The sequence below is a fragment of the Pecten maximus genome, chromosome 4 (genome assembly GCF_902652985.1).
Source record: "Pecten maximus chromosome 4, xPecMax1.1, whole genome shotgun sequence".
Classification (NCBI taxonomy): domain Eukaryota; kingdom Metazoa; phylum Mollusca; class Bivalvia; order Pectinida; family Pectinidae; genus Pecten; species Pecten maximus.
Window position 1 is genome coordinate 28,188,574 of NC_047018.1, and position 10,855 is coordinate 28,199,428.

Consider the following 10,855-nt stretch of genomic DNA (forward strand, 5'->3'; position numbering starts at 1 on the left):
GTAAAGCATGTCTGACTCTAACAGATTCACACCTTCGGTATATTTTTCTCGAAATCCAATTATCGATAGTGAATCCAGCACTCTTCCTTGTATTCCGTACAGTGCCCGAAGAGCATCACGGATAGTCAAGGCGAAACCATAATTGTTTAGACTTAAGGTCGTAAGATTGTCAAATGGAGAAAGAAAGTTGTTCTCTATGTTTCGAATAAATGCGGTTATGTGTAGTTCTGTAATGTTCGATCGCTGGAGACCATGGAATGACGTATTAAACAAAGACACGCTATCTTTTCTCGAAGAAGAAAGATATAATTTTTGTAGCCGAGTTAGGTTTAAAAATGCATCACCAAAGAAAAATCCTTCGAAAATATCCATAAAAAGAATTTCAATGTTAGATATGGTCGACAAAACAAACTCGGGATAGATTTTATTCAAATGGAAATTGTTTCCTTGAATTTTTAATGTTTTTAGTTTTTTCAGAAATTGGAAAATGGTGGAATCCATTGAGAGGTGATCAAGTTTGTTGACCGAGAGATCAAGATACTCAATATTCCGAAGGTTATCGAATGTTCCGGACGAGATACTAACTAGCTGGTTTCTTTGAAGATATAACACTTTTAATTGTGGTAGCTTTGGAAATGAGTCTCGATGTAGAATATTTAGATTGTTGTCACACAAATTCATCACAGTTGTGTCGGTCGGTAAATCTTGGGGTACAACAAGCAGACGACATCCTGAACACGTCACGTGACTCTCTCCTGGTACAATTGTGACATGGCAGCAGTCGGGAAACGCATCTAAAACAGCAATGAATAAATACTTATCTTATTTTTAATTTTATTGCTTTAAATTTACATGAAAAAAAGAAACAAAACAAAACAAGCAAACAAAAAAAAAACAAAAAAAACCAAAAAACAAAAAAAAAACCATTCATACATACAAAAAATACACTGTAATCCTAGGTCAACAACATTTTTATTTAAGTGTACTCCATAAAAAAAGATGAATGAAAAAAATCCATTATTAAAAGGGAAACAGAATTTGAACTAACTCGTAAAGATTGGGACAATATTTACAAATTACCATTCCAGGTAACAAAAAATACTAAGCTTCAATGGCTGCAATACAGGATTACTCATAACATTTTAACTACCAATTCAAAACTATTTAAGGCAAGACTAGTTATCAGTCCCTTATGCAACCTATGCAACTTTGAAAGAGAATCAGTCAGTCATGTTCGATCGGAATGCCAAGAAGTTCAAAAACTCCTACAGACACTAGAATCACTTTTTGATGCATTGTTTATTCCATTTTCTATCAATAAACAATCCTTTCTGTTTGGAATTACTAGTTACAATAGCACAAGTGTTCGAGTTGATAATGAAATAATTTTGATAATTAAACACTACATTTACATAACACGATGCCTGCATAGTTCTCTGAATATCAATACTTTAGTAAAAACTATACAAAGTCATTATTCTGTGCAAAAATATATTTCAAATAGCAAAAATAACACTTTTAGATTAAAATTTATGAACGAATAGATAAAATCGGAAAATCTTGAAATCTAATCCTGACTATGTGCTGACAATAACACCTGTACACTTTAATTCGGATAAGAATGAATTCATCATCCCATGGCCTCCCTCTATCTCTCTCTGCTTTACCCTTTCCTTTTTTTTCTTTTTTTTTTCTAAGTGAATTATATATAAGTCAATATAGCAAGTAGACTATTAAATGCAAGTATGTGTATGAGGTTGTGTGTTAGTGCGTGTGTGTATGTGTGTGTGTGTGTTTGTGTGTGTGTGTGTAAGGTTGTTAGTTAGTGCACATTTAAGTATTTTTGAATGTGTATACGTATGATATTGTTTTGAATGTGAATGTATGTTTTGTGTGTATATGCTAGATCTAAATGGTGCAATCAGTGTGGAGCCTGGTCAATGGCGCCGATTTTTCAGTTGATGTGGCAAGAGTTGATATGACCAACACAGAAGCTGAGCCCTCGACAGGATTGATCAGGCTACCAGGAAACTGAATATGTATGTATGTGTGGATGGATGTATGTTTATCAGAATATGTATACAGGTATAGGAGTATGTTTGGTTTGTATGTATTTCTCCTTGTAGTTAAATTGATGTTGATGATGAGTTTGATGATGATGATTATGGTTATATGATGATTAGTATGACGATGAGTAAAATGATGATGATGATGACTATATATACATGATGATGATATGATGATTTAAGGTTTATCATTATCATTATGATGATGATGATAAGATTATGATGATGATGATGACTATGATGATGATGATATCATGATGAGATTGTGATGATGACTAATGATGATGATGATGATGATATGATGGTTATGAGTATGATGATTATGATGGTAATGATTCGTAGGATGATTAATATGACTATGATATTGTGAAGATGAGATTATGATAAAGATGGCTATGATGATGATGATATCATGATGAGATTAGGATGATGACTGATGATGATGATGATGATGATTTTATCATGGTTATGAGTATGTCGGTTATGATGATAATGATTCGTAGGATGATTAGTATGATTATGATGATGAGATTATGATGAAGATGACTTTGAGGATGATTATGATGTTTATGATGATGATGATAGTGATGAGTATGTTGATGATGATAATTAGTTTGGTTTGTTTGGTTTGTTTTTGTTTAACGTCCTTTTAACAGCCAGGGTCATTTAAGGACGTGCCAGGTTTTGGAGGTGGAGGAAAGCCGGAGTACCCGGAGAAAAACCACCGGCCTACGGTCAGTACCTGGCAACTGCCCCACGTAGGTTTCGAACTCGCAACCCAGAGGTGGAGGGTGATAGAGTGTCGGTACACCTTAACCACTCGGCCAACTGGTCCCTCTCTGATGATTAGTATGATGATGATTAGTATGATGATGATTAGTATGATGATATGATGATTAGTATGATGATGATTAGTATGATGATGAGTATTATTATGATGATGATTTTAATGTTTAAGTAGGATGATGAGACTATGATGATGAAAAATATAGGTTATGATGACAGTGAAGATGATATTACGACTATGATAATAGCAAGCCATACATATTGGAATCGATGTGTGTTTGTGTGTGTGATTGTTATGTATTTATGTACATGTATTAAAAATGTCTTTAAAAATAAATATGAAAAAAAAAGTTGATGTATCTATTTATGTGCTTACCAAATAAGAATTCCTGTTTATCAAATCTTAAACTCAGGTTTTTTTGTATAATATTCATTCTAAGGTTTTCTATCAGATTAGATACATTATCACAGTCCCATAAAATGTGTGTTATTGTTTCTGGTTGTTTTTTGCAGAAAGAGCAGAGGTTATTAATTGATTTTCCAATTTTGAATAAAAATTAATTTGTAATTAATATTCTGTTATTTATTCTGTATTGTAGCCATTGTAGTTTTGAGTTTGTAGTGGTATTGAAGGGAGATACATATATTTTTCCATGTTTCTTCATTTATATTGAATACTCCATTTTCGTTCGGCGCAGTAGGTCTGATTTCATTTCTACTTAATATCTTATATATTTCTTGAGCTCCCTTTTTGTTTCTTAGTATTGATTTCAGGTTTATAGGTATGTTAGGTAATATAACGTTTTTTTCTGAATGGAATATTTGCGCATTTTTCTTAATATATTGATTTACAGCATTCTTAAGGCTTTGGTACTTAAGGAAATTAGTATGGATATTATATTTTTCTCGAAATTCTTCAAAACTATATATAGATTTAGCATTTTTAACAATGTCATCAACAAAATGTACCCCCCTTTTAAACCAAGCTTTATTATATATAACTTTCCTATCAATCTTTATTTCACTATTAGACCATATTGGATTTTCAAGGATATTTGTTTTGTATATATTACTTGCAATGATAGTTTTATACCAAGCTTCCAAAACATCTTTCCAAAATATGTTTTTACATTTTTTTGACAAATTCCTCTATTTATTGAATTCCAATGTTTGTAAGTAATTGCTTGTCAAACTATGATTCCATAATAAGGCTCCAACTTCCTAATTTATTATACACTCATCAAATCTAAGTTGTTTTGATAGCAGTTATGAGGGATTTTGAATGTTTCATTATAAGCAGTCGGGAAACGCATCTAAAACAGCAATGAATAAATACTTATAAAACTTATAAACTCACTCCCTGCAGGATATTTTAGAAATTGAGCATGTGATTTGCACGAGCAGAGAAGAACAAAAGATAAATGCTGTGTCTATCTTGAAACTGATGATGATGTGAAGTAATGACTCGAGGGACAATGTAGAAATAACTGGCAATTTCCTTCCTGTGGAAATTCAAACTCAGAAAGGTTAGAAGTAAGTGATCCCTGGCTGAAGCTAGTTCTAAATATAGTAACACAATCTACGGCACCCGATTGCCTAGCCAAAAATACCCGCAGCTTATACCGCTGCGCCACATCGACTTTTTGTTTTTTTCTGGATGCACAGAGGAGACATTTGAGCAATTTAGAGGGACATAATTGAGACACCGCCTAGCAGGCTTTGTGCCTTGTCTGACTCGTCATCGCCATAGTTTTCACATACCTGAATATCGAAACGCCCAGAGAACACAAAGTATGTATATACATCCGTTGTTATCCATCTTGCGTTGTGATTTCAATTCAGGAAGTAGTCAGTATAAAAGGGAAATATATAGCCAACCGAACAGAGACGTGTACTTAAGATTGAGAGCATATTAAAGCTTGTTACAAGAACGGAGTAATGAGTATCATCATCTTAACAATTTTCCACATGTTAATTTAGAAATGAATTATTATTACGTGACTGTGTTCGGTCTTTTGGATATTCCATGTTTTTTTTAATGATTACATATTTGGTTTAGAAAAGATATTTATATAAATGTCTTCCTGATTTCTTTGAAAATAAACCGACTAGGTGAGAGAAGGAAGTGGTTTTCCCGTCGTACCTATAATCATAATGCATGACTGCATTTGATTATGTGATTCAGATTATTTCTGTCCTTGTTTGTATGGATTCGTCAGCATGTGTATTGAGATGTGGAATGACACCTTAAACAATTTACTTTCACTTCTTAGATATTTGGTCAGGGATATTGTTCAATGGGAGTTTGTTTAGGTACTGTGAGTTTTTGTAATTACTAGGATTTTATTTTGTTACTAGGAGTTTGTTCTTTCACTGGGAGTTTGTTTTATTAGTTGGAATTTGTTTTGTTACTGGGAGTTGATGTTTTTATTGGGAGTTTGTTTTGTTAGTGGGAGTTCGTTTCGTTAAAGGGAGTTTATGTTGTTACTGGGATTTTGTTTTGTTAATTGGAGTTGATGTTGTAAATGGGAGTTTGTTTTTGTTAAAGGGAGTTTATGTTGTTAATGGGAGTTTGTTTTTGTTAAAGAGAGTTTATGTTGTTACTGGGAGTTTGTTTTGTTAAAGGGAGTTTATGTTGTTAATGGGAGTTTATGTTGTTAATGGGAGTTTATGTTGTTAGTGGGAGTTTGTTTTGTTAAAGGGAGTTGATGTTGTTAATGGGAGTTTATGTTGTTAATGGGAGTTTATGTTGTTAATGGGAGTTTGTTTTGTTTCCAGAGAATATGTTTTGGAGTTTGTTAGTAGGAGTTTGTGCTGTTAGTGGGAGTTTGTGCTGTTAGTGGTATATTGTGTTGTTCGTGGGAGTTCACACACATTTATTAAACCTATTCATACACCAGCCTATGTAGGATCTGTCAAAAAAGGGGCCCCACATTTTTAAAAAGTGTTTGACTGTTTTGTCACCGGGAGTTTGTGTTGTGAGTGGCAGCTTGTGTTGTTAGTGGGAGTTTGTGTTGTTACCGAGAGTTTGTATTGTTAGTGGGAGTTTGTGTTGTTACCGGGAGTTTGTGTTGTTAGTGGGCGTTTGTGTTGTTACCGGGGGTTTGTGTTGTTACCGGGAGATTGTGTTGTTACCGGGAGTTTGTTTTGTGAGTGGCAGTTTGTGTTGTTAGTGGGAGTTTGTGTTGTTACCGAGAGTTTGTGTTGTTAGTGGGAGTTTTTTTTTAGTTGTGTTGTTACTGGGAGTGTTTTTTGTAAATGGGAGTTCATGGTGTTACTGGGAGTTTGTTTTTGTTAAAGGGAGTTTATGTTGTTACTGGGAGTTTGTTTTATTAAAGGGAGTTGATGTTGTTACTGGGATTTTGTTTTGGAGTTTGTGTTGTTACTGGGAGTTTTTTTGGAGTTGTGTTGTTACTGGGAGTGTTTTTTGTTAATGGGAGTTTATGTTGTTACTGGGAGTTTGTTTTTGTTAAAGGGAGTTTATGTTGTTACTGGGAGTTTATTTTGTTAGTGGTAGTTCATGTTGTTAATGGGAGTTTGTTTTTGTTAAAGGGAGTTTATGTTGTTAGTGGGAGTTTGTTTTATTAATGGGAGTTGATGTTGTTAATGGGAGTTTGTTTTATTAAAGGGAGTTTATGTTGTTACTGGGATTTTGTTTTGGAGTTTGTGTTGTTACTGGGAGTTTTTTTTGGAGTTGTGTTGTTACTGGGAGTGTTTTTTGTTAATGGGAGTTTATGTTGTTACTGGGAGTTTGTTTTTGTTAAAGGGAGTTTATGTTGTTACTGGGAGTTTATTTTGTTAGTGGTAGTTCATGTTGTTAATGGGAGTTTGTTTTTGTTAAAGGGAGTTTATGTTGTTACTGGGAGTTTGTTTTATTAAAGGGAGTTTATGTTGTTAATGGGAGTTTATGTTGTTAATGGGAGTTTGTGTTGTTACTGGGAGTTTGTTTTGTTAATGGGAGTTTGTTTTGTTACTGAGAGTTTATTTTGTTAACGGGAGTTTATGTTGTTAGTGGGAGTTTGTGTTGTTAATGGGAGTTTGTTTTGTTAGTGGAAGTTCATGTTGTTACTGGGAGTTTGTTTTGTTTCCAGAGAATATGTTTTGGAGTTTGTTAGTAGGAGTTTGTGCTGTTAGTGGGAGTTTGTGCTGTTAGTGGTATATTGTGTTGTTCGTGGGAGTTCACACACATTTATTAAACCTATTCATACACCAGCCTATGTAGGATCTGTCAAAAAAGGGGCCCCACATTTTTAAAAAGTGTTTGACTGTTTTGTCACCGGGAGTTTGTGTTGTGAGTGGCAGCTTGTGTTGTTAGTGGGAGTTTGTGTTGTTACCGAGAGTTTGTATTGTTAGTGGGAGTTTGTGTTGTTACCGGGAGTTTGTGTTGTTAGTGGGCGTTTGTGTTGTAACCGGGGGTTTGTGTTGTTACCGGGAGATTGTGTTGTTACCGGGAGTTTGTTTTGTGAGTGGCAGTTTGTGTTGTTAGTGGGAGTTTGTGTTGTTACCGAGAGTTTGTGTTGTTAGTGGGAGTTTTTTTTGAGTTGTGTTGTTACTGGGAGTGTTTTTTGTAAATGGGAGTTCATGGTGTTACTGGGAGTTTGTTTTTGTTAAAGGGAGCTTATGTTGTTACTGGGAGTTTGTTTTGGAGTTTGTGTTGTTACTGGGAGTTTGTTTTGTTTCCAGAGAATATGTTTTGGAGTTTGTTAGTAGGAGTTTGTGCTGTTAGTGGGAGTTTGTGCTGTTAGTGGTATATTGTGTTGTTCGTGGGAGTTCACACACATTTATTAAACCTATTCATACACCAGCCTATGTAGGATCTGTCAAAAAAGGGGCCCCACATTTTTAAAAAGTGTTTAACTGTTTTGTCACCGGGAGTTTGTGTTGTGAGTGGCAGTTTGTGTTGTTAGTGGGAGTTTGTGTTGTTAGTGGGAGTTTGTGTTGTTACCGGGAGTTTGTGTTGTTACCGGGAGTTTGTGTTGTTAGTGGGAGTTTGTGTTGTTAGTGGTAGTTCATGTTGTTAATGGGAGTTTGTTTTTGTTAAAGGGAGTTTATGTTGTTAGTGGGAGTTTGTTTTATTAATGGGAGTTGATGTTGTTAATGGGAGTTTGTTTTATTAAAGGGAGTTTGTGTTGTTACTGGGAGTTTTTTTGGAGTTGTGTTGTTACTGGGAGTGTTTTTTGTTAATGGGAGTTTATGTTGTTACTGGGAGTTTGTTTTTGTTAAAGGGAGTTTATGTTGTTACTGGGAGTTTATTTTGTTAGTGGTAGTTCATGTTGTTAATGGGAGTTTGTTTTTGTTAAAGGGAGTTTATGTTGTTACTGGGAGTTTGTTTTATTAAAGGGAGTTTATGTTGTTAATGGGAGTTTATGTTGTTAATGGGAGTTTGTGTTGTTACTGGGAGTTTGTTTTGTTAATGGGAGTTTGTTTTGTTACTGAGAGTTTATTTTGTTAACGGGAGTTTATGTTGTTAGTGGGAGTTTGTGTTGTTAATGGGAGTTTGTTTTGTTAGTGGAAGTTCATGTTGTTACTGGGAGTTTGTTTTGTTTCCAGAGAATATGTTTTGGAGTTTGTTAGTAGGAGTTTGTGCTGTTAGTGGGAGTTTGTGCTGTTAGTGGTATATTGTGTTGTTCGTGGGAGTTCACACACATTTATTAAACCTATTCATACACCAGCCTATGTAGGATCTGTCAAAAAAGGGGCCCCACATTTTTAAAAAGTGTTTGACTGTTTTGTCACCGGGAGTTTGTGTTGTGAGTGGCAGCTTGTGTTGTTAGTGGGAGTTTGTGTTGTTACCGAGAGTTTGTATTGTTAGTGGGAGTTTGTATTGTTACCGGGAGTTTGTGTTGTTAGTGGGCGTTTGTGTTGTTACCGGGGGTTTGTGTTGTTACCGGTAGATTGTGTTGTTACCGGGAGTTTGTTTTGTGAGTTGCAGTTGGTGTTGTTAGTGGGAGTTTGTGTTGTTACCGAGAGTTTGTGTTGTTAGTGGGAGTTTTTTTTGAGTTGTGTTGTTACTGGGAGTGTTTTTTGTAAATGGGAGTTCATGGTGTTACTGGGAGTTTGTTTTTGTTAAAGGGAGTTTATGTTGTTACTGGGAGTTTGTTTTGGAGTTTGTGTTGTTACTGGGAGTTTGTTTTGTTTCCAGAGAATATGTTTTGGAGTTTGTTAGTAGGAGTTTGTGCTGTTAGTGGGAGTTTGTGCTGTTAGTGGTATATTGTGTTGTTCGTGGGAGTTCACACACATTTATTAAACCTATTCATACACCAGCCTATGTAGGATCTGTCAAAAAAGGGGCCCCACATTTGTAAAAAGTGTTTAACTGTTTTGTCACCGGGAGTTTGTGTTGTGAGTGGCAGTTTGTGTTGTTAGTGGGAGTTTGTGTTGTTAGTGGGAGTTTGTGTTGTTACCGGGAGTTTGTGTTGTTAGTGGGAGTTTGTGTTGTTAGTGGGAGCTTGTGTTGTTAGTGGGAGTTTGTGTTGTTACCGAGAGTTTGTATTGTTAGTGGGAGTTTGTGTTGTTACCGGGAGTTTGTGTTGTTAGTGGGCGTTTGTGTTGTTACCGGGGGTTTGTGTTGTTACCGGGAGATTGTGTTGTTACCGGGAGTTTGTTTTGTGAGTGGCAGTTTGTGTTGTTAGTGGGAGTTTGTGTTGTTACCGAGAGTTTGTGTTGTTAGTGGGAGTTTTTTTTGAGTTGTGTTGTTACTGGGAGTGTTTTTTGTAAATGGGAGTTCATGGTGTTACTGGGAGTTTGTTTTTGTTAAAGGGAGTTTATGTTGTTACTGGGAGTTTGTTTTATTAAAGGGAGTTGATGTTGTTACTGGGATTTTGTTTTGGAGTTTGTGTTGTTACTGGGAGTTTTTTTTGGAGTTGTGTTGTTACTGGGAGTGTTTTTTGTTAATGGGAGTTTATGTTGTTACTGGGAGTTTGTTTTTGTTAAAGGGAGTTTATGTTGTTACTGGGAGTTTATTTTGTTAGTGGTAGTTCATGTTGTGAATGGGAGTTTGTTTTTGTTAAAGGGAGTTTATGTTGTTACTGGGAGTTTGTTTTATTAAAGGGAGTTTATGTTGTTAATGGGAGTTTATGTTGTTAATGGGAGTTTGTGTTGTTACTGGGAATTTGTTTTGTTAATGGGAGTTTGTTTTGTTACTGAGAGTTTATTTTGTTAACCTGAGTTTATGTTGTCAGTGGGAGTTTGTGTTGTTAATGGGAGTTTGTTTTGTTAGTGGAAGTTCATGTTGTTACTGGGAGTTTGTTTTGTTTCCAGAGAATATGTTTTGGAGTTTGTTAGTAGGAGTTTGTGCTGTTAGTGGGAGTTTGTGCTGTAAGTGGTATATTGTGTTGTTCGTGGGAGTTCACACACATTTATTAAACCTATTCATACACCAGCCTATGTAGGATCTGTCAAAAAAGGGGCCCCACATTTTTAAAAAGTGTTTGACTGTTTTGTCACCGGGAGTTTGTGTTGTGAGTGGCAGCTTGTGTTGTTAGTGGGAGTTTGTGTTGTTACCGAGAGTTTGTATTGTTAGTGGGAGTTTGTATTGTTACCGGGAGTTTGTGTTGTTAGTGGGCGTTTGTGTTGTTACCGGGGGTTTGTGTTGTTACCGGTAGATTGTGTTGTTACCGGGAGTTTGTTTTGTGAGTTGCAGTTGGTGTTGTTAGTGGGAGTTTGTGTTGTTACCGAGAGTTTGTGTTGTTAGTGGGAGTTTTTTTTGAGTTGTGTTGTTACTGGGAGTGTTTTTTGTAAATGGGAGTTCATGGTGTTACTGGGAGTTTGTTTTTGTTAAAGGAAGTTTATGTTGTTACTGGGAGTTTGTTTTGGAGTTTGTGTTGTTACTGGGAGTTTGTTTTGTTTCCAGAGAATATGTTTTGGAGTTTGTTAGTAGGAGTTTGTGCTGTTAGTGGGAGTTTGTGCTGTTAGTGGTATATTGTGTTGTTCGTGGGAGTTCACACACATTTATTAAACCTATTCATACACCAGCCTATGTAGGATCTGTCAAAAAAGGGGCC